The sequence below is a fragment of the Alligator sinensis genome, unplaced genomic scaffold, assembly GCF_000455745.1.
Source record: "Alligator sinensis unplaced genomic scaffold, ASM45574v1 scaffold417_2, whole genome shotgun sequence".
NCBI classification, from domain to species: Eukaryota; Metazoa; Chordata; order Crocodylia; family Alligatoridae; genus Alligator; species Alligator sinensis.
In genome coordinates, this window is record NW_005842456.1 from 609,937 (window position 1) to 623,893 (window position 13,957).

The 13,957-nt window shown below is 45.2% G+C and overlaps 2 long non-coding RNA genes across 4 annotated transcripts in view; both read left to right on the top strand.

Annotated features, from left to right (window-relative positions):
* Nucleotides 1–2,418: 2,418 nt before the first annotated feature.
* Nucleotides 2,419–9,781, top strand: LOC112551401. 3 transcript variants are annotated; one of them, XR_003095707.1, is made up of 5 exons: nucleotides 2,419–2,621; nucleotides 4,839–5,029; nucleotides 6,660–6,746; nucleotides 6,886–6,962; nucleotides 9,519–9,781. It is a non-coding gene; the product is annotated as an uncharacterized LOC112551401 (long non-coding RNA). The 3 variants fall into 3 exon arrangements; XR_003095706.1 differs by lacking the exon at nucleotides 4,839–5,029; XR_003095705.1 differs by lacking the exons at nucleotides 4,839–5,029; nucleotides 6,660–6,746.
* Nucleotides 9,782–12,200: 2,419 nt separating this feature from the next.
* LOC112551400 overlaps nucleotides 12,201–13,957 on the top strand; it is an 8,683-nt gene continuing 6,926 nt past the window's right edge. The window contains exon 1 of the long non-coding RNA XR_003095704.1: nucleotides 12,201–13,191. This is a non-coding gene — a long non-coding RNA (uncharacterized LOC112551400). The remainder of the gene's footprint in view (nucleotides 13,192–13,957) is intronic.

The following is a 13,957-nucleotide window of genomic DNA, read 5'->3' on the forward strand; positions in this document are numbered from 1 at the left end:
CAGATGCATCACAAGCAGGTCCAAGGAGGTGATCCTCCCTCTCTATATGACGTTGGTCAGGCTGCAGTTGGAGTACTGTGTCCAGTTCTGGGTGCCGCACTTCAGGAGGGATGTGGACAACATCGAGAGGGTCCAGAGGAGGGCCACTCACATGATCAGGGGGCAGCAGGGCAGGCCCTGTGAGGACAGCCTATGAGACCTGAACCTGTTCAGCCTCCACAAGAGAAGGCTGAAAGGGGATCTGGTGGCCATCTATAAACTTACCAGGGGAGACCAGTGGGGAATGGGAGAGTTCTTGTTCCCCCGAGCACTGCAAGGAATAATGGGCATAAGTTGACGGAGAGTAGATTCAGGCTAGATATCAGGAGGCACTACTTCACAGTCAGGGCGGCTAGGATCTGGAACCAACTTCCAAGGGAAGTGGTGCTCACTCCTACCCTGGGGGTCTTTAAAAGGAGGCTAGATAGACACCTTGCCGAGACTGTTTGACCCCAGTACTCTTTCCTGCCATGGCAGGGGGTCGGATTTGATGATCTGCTCAGGTCCCTTCCAACCCTACCAACTATGAAACTATGGTATCACATGCAAAAAGATGTGATAAGGAATCTCATCATGCCAAAGCTTGTAGACAAGAGCAGCGCAGAAAAATGCACCACACGGGGAAGCAAATGGTGTTTCAGAGGATGATATTTTGCATGTCATAAATGTAGTACAAAACAGCCAAAATAAATGGTTTGTAAATCTAGACTACCATTAGAATCAAAAGTCAAGACTACAGACCAGAAACAATGGCAAAACGTAAGTGGTGCAACAAGCTACAAAGACTTCCTCAGTAATAAACAATAAAAGAGTCCAAAACTGCAAGGAAGCAAAGTCAGATTATAAAATGAAATGAGCATAATCGTAATATCACTAGGACACTATACATTGCAAGCAGAATACTAAATAAAAGTACGGTATTACGAATGAAAAGTCAGGTATTGCAAACAGCAATGAAATCACCACTTTCAACTAAAATGAGTTAATTAATGAACCCAGTGATTCTAAACCTGTGGCAAACAATTCAGAAAATGGATACACACACAAAATAAAAGAATAACAAAAACATACTAAGAGCAGACAATGCAACATTCCCTGCAATATATATGCTAGTAATTACCAATCTGTTTTTAAAGGATTTCAGTGTCCTACCCATATGCTACACCAAAAATGAGATACAATGACCAAGTTTTTAAAGCATGATATCCACTGCAATAAAAGAGGAATTAACAGAAGCTATAAAAGAAATGAAAAAGGCAGCATTTTTACAGTCACAAAGCTAACTAAATGTATAAGCAGCACTGTAACCATTCAGAAACTACACAAAACTCAAGCAATTTTAGCCAACAGACTAGAAAGTTCTAACTACAACTACCTACAATTTTAGAAATATTACCTGATTTCACAAAAGGAAACAAACAAGTCTCAAACAAATAACAACAAAAAGCTACTGGATAAGACAAATAGTTACTTCATCACATATTAGGTACAAATGGGTATAAACAGATGGCTGAGAATGCTATTTGAGCTCACATCTACAGTGGAAGTACCGCAATAGTGTCATTAAGACATAGCAACAGGACTTGTCAGACTGTAATAGCTGATAACATTTTTTGGAGTGTGAACATGGCAGCATGGCAGGTGTTGCTAAATATGATCACAACCTCCCCTGTCCTCCAGAAAGAGCCAAGGAAGCAAATGCTTAACTGAATACAAATGAAGAGGAAGTTATGATTGACTGCAAGTGCCTACCATACATGGGATACTTGATGATCTCTCAAGTGCTCCAAAGAGATAAAAGCAGTACAGCACACGCAGTTAAACATTAGCTCAATTCAGTGATGATAAGAATTTATAACCTGACATTTCTCTCAGATGCGTGTAAAACCATGAGGCAGCTACTGAACAAAGATGTAAAATGCACATGGGACCAGATTCACAAGGTGTGGCAATGCTATTTTCCACAATAACTGTTGTGACGGGCTAGCTGGCAGTGACCTAGCCTAGGGGTTTTGAAAGGGCAAAAGATGATTGGAAGACTTGGCATTCCCTTTCCTCACCAATCAGGCCCCAGAGACTCGCCCCTCATGTCCCCTGATTGGCCCCTTGGGTCACCTGGAGGGGGATAAAAGGGGCAGCACGGCTGACTCAGGGAGAGACCAGTGAGGGACCATGAGGAAGGAACTTCAAAGAGCTGGCAAGAGCTGAGCCAGTGGGGCAGAAGCAGGTGCCCCAGAAGACTCTGAAGGAGCAGGACCTGCAGGCAGCAGTGGGACCCTCAGCAGCACGGTGCATAGTCAGCAGGAGAGGCTCCTTGCTGGGCTCCAGGATCCCCTATGAGAGGCTGTGGCCAGCAGGAGAGGCTTCCTGCTCAGCAAGGATCTGAGCAGCGACCTGAGGGGTCCCAGCTTGGCTTCCAGCTCCTCCAGTCAGAGGCCAGGCAGCTCGACGTGAGGCCGGGGCTCCAGGAAGGTCAAGACCCCTAGCAGCTTGAAACAATACCAGCCCTGGTGGCTGTGTAGCAGCATCCCTGCCTACCACATGGAGGATCCAAGTTCAAGTCCCAGTTTTGGTGACTTGGGGTGAGTGAGCTAACAAAGAAAAATTCCTCTTGCAGTGGAAAGGGACCATTGTGTTTTCCCCCTTTCTCCCCTTCCAGGTACCTAGGCCCTATATTTCTTTGTCCTTTGACATTTTGTATTTTGTGCCTTTTTTTTTATATTTCCCCAACCAGTATTGTTTGCTCTGCTGTTTGTGTTTTATATTTTGTTAACCCTGTCTTTTGCCAATGATTGTAAGTGTCTAACCTTTGTTGAATCCTGCCCCTTGGGGCATTGTAGTGTCCACTATACCCCCTGATTATGCCTGTTATGTTTCCAGTATTGTTCCCTCATTAAAAGGCGTATGGTTAAGTCCCCAGTGGCGGTCTGGCTCTGCTCTATAGGGGGAGGAGAGTCCCTACACCTCCCACAGCACTTGTGCACCTGCTTTGATCCCTTCAATTGGAGAGGGGGTACCTTTTGGAGTACCGCCCGGGTCACACTGTTTAATCTAAAAATTGTTCAAGGCATTACTGGTCAGCACTGTGCCATAGGCAGTCGCACCTTTGCTCCTCCGCCTGCAACTTCCTTCCAGCACCTCTGGCTCTGAAGGCCACCAGCAGCAGGCATGGCAGAAGCAAGCAGCATGTGGAGCAGCCAGAACTAATGCCACCACAGCCAAAATGACATGCTTCAGAATACCTTCACTCACTATGAAACAAAACACACTCTTGTGCTGCTGCCCCTGCTCTACATCTACGCTGGTAGACCTGGAGCCAGAGGCTTCAGTTCACATGCAGGAAGTAATGAGGGAAAGGTGGTGTTAGGGAGGAGCATGGTGCTCCCTCTGCTTCATTCTGCTGCTGCCCCCCGCCCCCGACTCTGCTTATCTTAGGCAGTGCCTGGGCCTCATGCCCTGCTCACCTTCATCTTTATGAAGTCATGGGAAACATGCCAGATACCAGAGGACTGGAAAAAGGTCAGGATGAAGTTGAATGAGGACAAATGTAAGGTGCTATACCTCAGAAAGAATAAACTAAAACACAAATAGAGTGGGTGATACCTGGCTGGATGGCAGCACTATGGAAAAGGACTTGGGAATCTTAATAAACCACAGACACAACATGAGTCTGAAATGTGATGCAGCCACACAAAAGATAAATGTGGTTTTGGGTTGCATCAGTAGGAGCATTAGGTGTAAGACATGGGAGGTGATAGTGCCTATTCTTGGCACTGGTTAGGCCTCATTTAGAGTACTATGGGCAGTTCTGGGCTCCACATTTTTAAAAAAGACCTGGAGATGTTAGAGAGGGTCCACAGGTATGCAACAAAGATGATCAAGGGTTTGGAAAGCAAGCCATATGAGGAGACGCTGAAGGAGCTAGGTGTGTTCAGCTTCTGGCAAAGGTGCTTAAGAGGGGACAGGATAGCAGTTTTCAAATACTTGCAAGGCTGCCATAAAGGGAAGGCACCTTTTCTCTTTTGCTGGAGAGAGAAGGATGCAGACCAATGGCTTGAAGTTGCAGCAAAGGAAGTTTAGATTGGATATCTGGAAAAACTTCTTCACTGTTAGAACAGTGAAGCAGTGGAATAGATTGCCTAGGGAAGTTGTGAACTCTCCATCACTGGAGGTGTTCAAGAAGAGGTTGGACAGCCATTGACTGGGGATGATCTAGGCATAACAATGCCTATGGCTTTCCCAGAAGCATTGGGTGTTGGCTACAGCCAACACTATGGACTTAGACAGGGGTGTGCCAATGCTCCTGCTGGGACCAAAGCCTTCTGGGTAGCAGGTTTTGTCCCTCTCTTCAGGATCAGACTGATCACCAGATTTGGGGCCAGAAAGTAATTTTACCCTATGGTGAGATTGGTATGGAGTGGGGGTTTTGCCTTGCTCTGTAATAGGGGGGGAGGGGGATGGGCTCCTGCCTGGGCTCTCTCGAGCATATATTGACAACATGGGTGGGGGGACAGTGTTGTCCTTAAATCTAACCTACTCCCTACTGGGTGGATGCTGGTATGTGTTTTTTCAGGTGGAGAGCTACAAGGTACAGGCAGGTGAGGGACTGGATGTCTAGAGACTAGGCAGAATATTTCTAGGGTACAGCCTTAATAAGATGGTTGGGTGCTAGCTAGTGAGCTGTCATTGGTAATTCTTGCAGTGGCTGTCCTGTTAAAATATTTTAAGAATAACTCTGTTCTTTAGAAAGAAAAAGTAGCCAAAGACCTGATGAGGGCTTTCTTTTTTTCTGTGCACAGCAACCCCTTCATCATCAAGAGCAGCTGTTAACACCCAATGTCAGTGCAATTACCAAAAAAATAAAACAGCAGCTAAGGAAATTATTCTTCAGTTACTGACAGAAGCATCCCAAAATGATAGTGATCAAATGACATCAGAAATTAAAGATATGGTCAATGGGTTGAAGAGGAGCAAGGAAGCCAATTTGCAGGTTATGGAAAGCATGAGTAATAAAATGGTAGAATGTTTTAAGGAATTCAGTAAGAAAGTTGACCATATTTTGTGGGTGGATCAAAGGCTTAGACAAGAGTTTCTAACAGAGTTTTATGATTGCAAAAGTATTGGGAGCAGCATTGACAATAGGCCACCCCAAAAAAACTCTCCAATCTCTTCTAAAGGAGAGCCATGCCTCCTCTAGCCACAAGGGGAGTGTCCCAAGATGCTTCAGGGATGAAGAGCAGGAGGATGCTGAGCAGACCCGGGGAGGGTATCTAGTAGACCCGGGTGGTATCTAGTGAGGGAGCAACTTCTCATGACTAAAGCAAAAGCATATACAAAAGGGGTGATGGGATGCTCTATTACCCTGTGTTGGTGTGCTTCTTCCTCATGAACTGCCACCAGAATATTTTCAAAGCTGATTTTTCTTCAATCTATTGGGGGTGGGGGGGGAGGGCAGGGGTGAACCAGGTTAGGTTCACAATCTGTCTTCTCTCTCTATCTACTTTAGGAATTTTTCAGAAAACTGTGATAGAAATAAAGTACCACAAAGGACTTTGGGAAGGGTCCTGTATTTTTATTTTCCATACAAGTAAAGTTTTAAATTCCACTTTAAATCAAACTATGTTTCAGACTCCAAAGAGTACAAAAATTGCAGTAGCAATCCAACTCCCATGCTCTAACACCAGAAATGCTTGTGTGTTCTCCCACCAAGACAACCCTGACACTTCTACAAATCTTGCCTGACATGGATAGGCAGCGCAAGGGCTGCACCATGACAGGGCAACACAAGCCCAACATAGCAAGCTTGAGAAGGCTGGCTGGTTAACACCAAGGGGAATTACACCACACACGAGACTAAATCTTCAATAATACACTGTGTCCAGTCCTGCATTATATACACAAACGAAGAGGGAGGATTTGAAAATCTTTAATAATACAAAGGTCTCTGCAGGGTAGGCTGAGCACCACAGCCAAAATATGCCTTTTTAAACCGTCCTTTCAAGATAGCCTTGAAAAACCTGAACTAAGAACAAGAGAGCCCCAAAGGGAGGAGGGAAGAGGCTTGGTGAAAATCTTGTGATGCTGGGTGGGGTGATACAGGGAGGTGCCTCATAATACGAGTCCAAAAACTGGTGACAGCCAGCTTCAGGCCTGCATGAACAAGGCTAGTGTCTTGTGGCTGAGGGCACTCATCAAGTAGATCACCAGCCATTAGCCCTTTACAAAGGTATTAGGGGAAACACCCTACATAATGTAGCATATATCATGTAGGTGGCACAGCAGGAAGCCAGAAAGCTGTGAGATGCCTTTGCACTGCCCAAGGTGCCAGTGTTCTCATCAGGCACAGGCATCCACTCATGGTCCTATCCTACCCACTCCACGGGTACTATGGATAAGCCCTCCCCCCCCACAATTCTGGTATACACTGCTGTGTACATGGTGCAGCACCACCTTGCCAGAACAGCACCAGTGGGAATGCTGCGGATACCTGTGCTTCGGGGAAAAAGGAGAGTGTAGGACAGTGGTAAGTTTGCTGATGGTGGGGTACCTTGGAAAAAAGACAGCAATTTTTAGTTGAATTTTTTAATGAGCTAACTGCTCGCTGTCATATCCCCTGACAGCTGTTCCAAGACCTGACAGAAGAGATGCAGCAACCCGGACCGAGGAGCAATGGTATCAGTGGGGATACTGATTCACTAATTAGGCATGTACGTAGTGGAAAGACTTGTTAAAATACAGTTATGTCATGTGAAAATAAAGTCCAAGTACTTCGATTCTCACATTTACCAACTGGAGAATAAAATATATTCACAACGCACTGTAAACACTTCCAATTTTTATTGGCAGGACTGAAAATGAGCCATATCAAGGAGGAACTGCTCTTTACTGGAAGAAGCGCATGATGGTTCTTTCTTTCAGTTAAAGTATGTTATTAAATTAAAGTATTCATTTGTTAAATTTAAGTTAAATTATGTTATTAAATTTTTTTTGATCTGTACAATACGGGCTTCTCTATGCTTGCTGGAACTGGGTTGGTGGGAGCAGGATAAAAAGTTGGGGGGCTAGCTGGAATGGCAGAGGCTGAGGCTGACCAGCTGAGCAGGGAAAAGGCCAGCCAGAAGTGAAGTGCATGCAAAAAAGAGGAACATTTAAAAAAAAAAAAATTGTATTTTTCATTAATCTGATATAACCAGTAAAAATTTGCAAGATTAGCACCTAGCATCTTGTTGCAGTATTGCAATAGAAATTCCATGGATTTATGAGTGAACCCAAGCAGCACCTGGTGGGGCAATTGTTGCAAAGCAGGGAAAATCCCGTTTTTGGGAATAAATCAGATACATGTTAAAATTTAATATGATAAAAAAAAAAAAAAAAAAAAAACTCATGGAAGAAATTCAGGAGTTAAAAATAAAACATGTTGGAGGTGTTTTAAAATTATCACTATAAAAAAAACCTAAACAATAAAATCAGCTGACAATGTGGATCTGCAGACGTGATTCAGCTAGCTTAATGACAATTTTTGTTATGTGGACAAAGGAAAAGTGCAACATGGACAAGTGCCCTATGGTATATTCAGTCACAAAAAACTGTCCACAACCCACTGATTTCATATAATTTGGTCCCACAAAGATTAGAAACAGGCCAAGACATTGTTAAACAGTGGAGGAGGTCAGGGCATGGCAGGGCAGCATGGAAAAGATTGGTGCAGTTAAGGTGCCTGCAGAAGGTGCCTGAGGTGCCTCATTTGAAATCAGAGGCTAGGCACTTTCCTATAAAGTAAGTGGAGCGGGTTTTCACAGTTCTGAATATAAAGGAACCGTATATTGAATATTTCCTAGGAATGTATAATTCTTTTAAGTCAGTAGCGCCCAATCTTTTCTGGCCCAATCCCATTGTGCGAGGCCAGCTCAGCTGGGACCATTTTGGTAGGTCAGAGGTAGCAGTGTTAATTGCCACTGGTTCCCTGCTGCCAAGTTAGTGCACCTTTGGGAAGCCCACATCCCATATAATATGGCTCCGTGTGCTGGATCTGGGGTTGAGTACTCCTCTTCTGAAGAATGAGCATTTCAGATGCTATTATTTGATGCAGGTGTAAGCTCAGTCATCAGATGGGCATAATGTGAGCCCAGGAGAAGGAAAAAAAGCCAAAGTAAGGCAATTTCAAAGGACAGAAAATACTTTTGTAATTGGAAGAATGCCCCCCCGCCCCATCAAAATACTGTGTGGTGCTGTACAAATTAAAAATAGGTGGAGAAAGCCATAAAAGGACATGAATCTACCAAAAAAAGAAACTGCTGAGAAAATTATTCTTGATTTTAGAGAAAGAGAGAGAGAGAAAGTAATACAGTAAAAGCCACTGCATGCAAGCTTCCTCCCCCACCTCCGGTGTCCGGCTGGCCTGCTGGAAATTCTGGTTAATAAAGTATTCCGGCTGGTAGAATGCTGGTTAACACAGCTTTTACTGTAATAACAAAGAACAGAAAACAAAGGACTTCAGGAGAGTTTGTAGGCCACAAGTATGAACCAATAAGAGCTCTCTTTCTCTAGAGAAAGACAATTGAGAAGAAGCAGAGCACAGGAAATGTGCACCACACTGTATCCCCTCAGCACAGGTCACGAAAAGAAGCAGGGACTTTGGATTCTCTATTATCCACGAAAACAAAGAGAGACATCAGTGGAGTGCTTGAAGCATGTACATACTCAGAGAAGTTAATTCTGACAAATTGATAGTTTATGATCAAAAATGGTTTTGTCTAAATGTTCCAAACCAGATCTAAACAGCAGCTTGGGAAAATTCTTGATGTCAACATACACATGTGATTTGGTGCCTGTAAGCTCTGTCAGTAATAGCAGCGAAGAGAGACAGACACATAAGGTCAAGAGCTACAACAGACAAACTAAAGATGTCCCAGAACTACTAACAGGCCCTCTCAGGATCAAAGCATTTCCTCAGTATAAATCATACACTTTAAAGCAGGCAACATGTATTGAAAAGATAAATCCTCAGTCACATAATGCAGCAGCTGAATGGCATATATTTCAGTGAAACTGCAAATACGTTCACCTAGTATGAGCACAAGGAAAACACAAATTTGGAGGACAGTGAAATTTCATTAAGACCTGATCAGTAGGGCACTTGTTATTCACCTGAGATGACAACTAAACCAATTTACATTGATCACTGAAAAAGTTGTTATCTGCCCTTGGTTAAATCTAATTTCAAGGACTGAAGACAGTTATAGCCAATGCTAATTCTCAGATATTTAACACATTTTTATTCTCCCTACTATTGGTAGGACAAAAACATTTTTTTCTTGATGTTCTCCTTCTTGACAGCATGGAATAAATATTTAAAGAAATGTTGTTTGGCATTGTATACTACTGAAAGAAGGAATGCAACTTATAAATGCTGAATTGGGTAATGAACAAATTTTATGGGTATACAGTACATGTTTAACCGCCTTTCTCCTTCTCTTCAGCAATCCTGCTCAGTAGAGGATGATTGTCTTTCATGAATGTCTTATATGTGGGTTTGAAGACTGCTACATGAGGTCAATCGGGGATCAACAGACTCTACTGCAATGCATGCACAGGTTTCTGTGCAAGATGAGTGGCTCTGGATTCTCGTTTCTGCTGCTCCTGCTTGTCTGTCTCCTGTTGTTGTTGTTGTTGTTTCATAGTTTAATAGTTGGTAGGGTCAGAAGGGACCTGAGCAGATCATCAAATCTGACACCCTGCCATGGCAGGAAAGAGTACTGGGGTCAAACAACCCCAGCAAGGTGTTCATCTAGCCGCCTCTTAAAGGCCCCCAGGGTAGGAGCCAGCACCATTTCTCTTGAAAGTTGGTTCCAGATCCTAGCCGCCCTGACAGTGAAGTAGCGCCTCCTGATGTCTAGTCTGAATCTACCCTCTGCCAGCTTGTGACCGTTATTTCTTCTCACTCCTGGTAGTGCTCGGGGGAACAGGGACTCCCCCAATGCCTGCTGGTCCCCTCCGACTAGTTTGTAAATGGCCACTAGATCCCCCCTCAGCCTTCTCTTGTGGAGGCCGAACAGGTTCAGGTCCCGTAGCCTCTCCACATACGGCCTGCCCTGCTGCCCCCTGATCATGCGGGTGGCCCTCCTCTGGACCCTCTCCATGTTGTCCACATCCCTCCTGAAGTGCGGCGCCCAGAACTCCAACTGCGGCCTGACCAGTGCCGCATAGAGGGGAAGGATCACCTCCTTAGACCTGCTTGAAATGCATCTGTGGATGCATGACAAGGTATGGTTGGCCTTCCTGACCGTGTCCCCACACTGTCGGCCCATGTTCAATTTGGCATCAATAATGACTCCGAGACCCTTTTCTGCCTCTGTACTGACGAGAAGGGAGGTCCCCAACCTGTAGGTCTGCTGATGGTTCCTCCTCCCCTGGTGCAGCACCTCACACTTGTCAGTGTTGAAACCCATCCTGTTCTCATCTGCCCACCCCTGTAACCTGTCTAGATCTGATTGCAGCCTATTCCTCCCTTCTAGCATGCCCACTTCCCCCCAACACTTAGTGTCATCTGCGAATTTGAACAGGGTGCTTTTTACCCCCTTGTCCAAGTCGCTGATGAAGATGTTGAACAGTGCAGGTCCGAGGACCAAGCCCTGGGGGACCCCACTGCCCACATCCCTCCAGGTCAAATAAGACCCATCCAGCACCACTCGCTGGGTGCGGCCCTCCAGCCAACTAGTGACCCATTTAACTGTGTAGGTGTCAACGCCACATTCCCCTTGTTTTTTTAATGAGAATTGGGTGAGAAAGGCAAGGGTCAGCAACCCCCGGCATGCGTGCCAAGCATGGCACACAAGGCCATCTTGCTCGGCACTGGGAACCCCACCAAGCCACCCATTCCTGGTAGGGTGCAGTTTTAGGTCGTACCCAGGACCAGGAGCCTCTTTACCATCCCCTACAGCTCCTCCCTTACCTCCAGATGACACCAGCAGCCCTCCAGCCAGGCAATGTTGTTGCCTGGCCTCCAGCAGCAGAACTGCCCTGTTAATATGAGCAGCCCCTGATTCAAAATGGCTGCCCTCATCAGGCACCTGGCAGCTGCCAGCTCCAGGCCCTTAAAGTGGCAGGCACACACAGTGCCCTGCCACAGTTGCCTGCCCCTGTTGTAAAGGTTTCAAAGTTCTGAGATCCTTGCAACTGGCTCCAGTTGGGGCAGTTCTGGGTGAGTCTCCCATGAATTGATGTCAATGTTGCGTTTTTTCCAAGTCGGCCTTGAGGACATCCTTGAAGCATTTTGTCTGCCCTCCTGTCAAGCATACGCCTTGACTGAGCTCTAAAACTTGCTTTGGGAGTCTGGAGTTGGACATCGGGATAATGTGCCTGGCCCTGCAAAGTTGATGTTGGATGATCATCACCTCAAGGCTTGTGATGTTTGCTTGCAAGAGGACACTAATTTTGGTGTGTCTGTCTTCTCACTGGATTCAAAGGATCTTCCACAGGCACCATTGATGGTACTTCTCTAATGACTTGAAGTGTCTCTTGTATGTTATCTACATCTCAACTCCATACAGCAAGGTGGGGATCACAACTGCTTGATAAACCATGAGCTTGGTTTCGGATTTGATGTCACAATCTTTGAATACCCATTTCCTCAGGTGCCCAAAGGCCACACTTGCACATTTGAGGCAATGTTGGATTTTGTTGATGTTAGCCTTCTGTGAGAGATGGCTTCCAAGGTACAGGAAATATTTAACACTCTCCAAAGTCTCACTGACAATCTGAATTATCAGAGCGATAACTGTTCTATGAACATATTGCCATTTACTATGATCATATAGCCATCATATTGCTAATTGCCATACATTTGTTATGATCATATTACTCATGAATGACAAACAAAGAATGGGTTATTTAAAAAGGTCTTTCTAAATATGTGACAATAAAATAGTAAAGAGTGCTATATCCAAATGCCCACCAGATGATCTTTCCTTTCAAACAAATTGGGAGCATCTGCTGACTTCCAACGAGCCTAAGTACTGCATTATCCCAAAATATTTATAATGCAAAGAGCATGATCATCTGGAATTTATCCTAATGTACCAGTATATAAACATTAATGCATACAACACCCCTAAATCAAGTTTTAAATAGTGGCAAATAAGAATGATGGCAAGCCGCCCCCCCCCCCCCCCCCCCCAAATCAAGTGACCCTTAGAAAAATTGCATGCCACCACCCTTTCCAAAGTCAAAGCCACATACGATTAGGATCTGATTCACATTGTTCCATATAGATATTTAATTTACTATGAAAACAACAGGGGCCCACAGCCAGCAGAACCAGTAAAAAGAAACCAGTAAATGGGAAACTTTGTATGGGACATCCTTGGTGAGAATGGAGCAGTTCTTATGCATCTCTGATATAGTTAAGTCTATAAGTTAGACTATAGTTAAACTCTACCCTGCCTTCTGACAGTTCTTGTTTGTCAGGGGATAAATTAATTTGTATGTGTTTCAGTTGCTTGGTAATTTATTGGCTTATAGAATCTTTTTAGGGGATATCTTGCAAGAAAGAGGCCATTTGGCTGTGGGTTTGAAGGAAGCTCCCTGCTTTTGATCATAGCTGACAGATGGTTAACAGTTAACAACAAATCCTAAGTAAGGATTAGAATTTATTTTTAAATTATTTTTGGTATTAATGGAAAACAAAGTATAACAGTATGACAGTTTAGTTGTGGACCTCCCAAACATAGAAAAAATAAATAATACTTTGTCAATGGTAATTATAATTGCAATGACAAATTATAGTTAAGGTTGAAGTGTTCAAGTTGGGATGTGATGCTACTACATTTTTGCCAGGCACCCTGAGAACTTTACTGAGGAAATAAAAGTATTAGCAACTAAGCCAGCTCACGCTTTTGATTCTGGCCACAGTAATATGTAAGTGTTACCTGTTGCAGGGAAAAAGCTTAAAAAGCCAAGCAGCTAACAACCATGGGAGCCCAGGGAAAATAAAACAGCAAACAAGGAAATTAAGGAGGTTATTTATAGGGGGGGAAATGTGAATTAATCTTGTTTTTAAAGGAAGGAAAGATAATGAAGATAACAGATCCAAATGAAGGAAAAGATCCAAGGGCTAGGACAGGAAGAAATAATGGAAAGAAGCAGAAAGTGGAGGTAAGAAGGAACAGTCATAAATTGCAAGAGACTTGAGAGGGAACAGAATAATGAACAGAAATGATTATAAATACCAATAATAGGATAAAGCATCTCTGTGGTTGGCCCTTCGCCCTGGTGCTGAAATGCACGGCCGGCCAGGCCATGTGTTCAGCACCAGGGCTCCAGTGCTGGTGAGTAAGGGGTCGGGGGGGCTGCAGGAGGAGGGAGGGGACCATGGAAGGGACCCCCACCAGCCTTGCCTGCTCCTCCAGGCCCCCGACCCCTGTCCTGCCCGACCCCAGTCCCCGCCAGCCCCCCAAACCCTGCCCTGCCTGACCCCATCCCCCATGCCCTCCTGATCCCTGCCCCCCCACCCAAGAGTCAAATAAAAAAGCCCCTGACACTTACTGGCAGTTTGGCTGTCATCTGGCTGGCTGGGGCCCCACCCACACAGTGCAGGGCAGAGGGACAGCCCCAGTGTCCCCAGCCCATGCCCTCCTGCCCCCTACTGTCCTGTGCTGCCCAGGGGGGCTCTGCCAGGAGGCCCTGGAACTCCTCCACCCCTGCTTCTAGGGTAAGTAGAGGCTTTTTTTTTTTTTTTTTCTTCTTCATTTTTCCCCCTTTTTTCTTCTTTAAAGTGAAGGTGCCTGGGGTTGTGCAAGTGCGGGGTGGGGCTGGGCAAGGCAGCCATTGCGGGGGGCTAGGACAGCCAACAGGGGGCTGCAGCAGCTGGGGGGGGGTGGGGCCAGGGGGGGGAGCAATTCGAGGGCTGGGGTCGAGCATG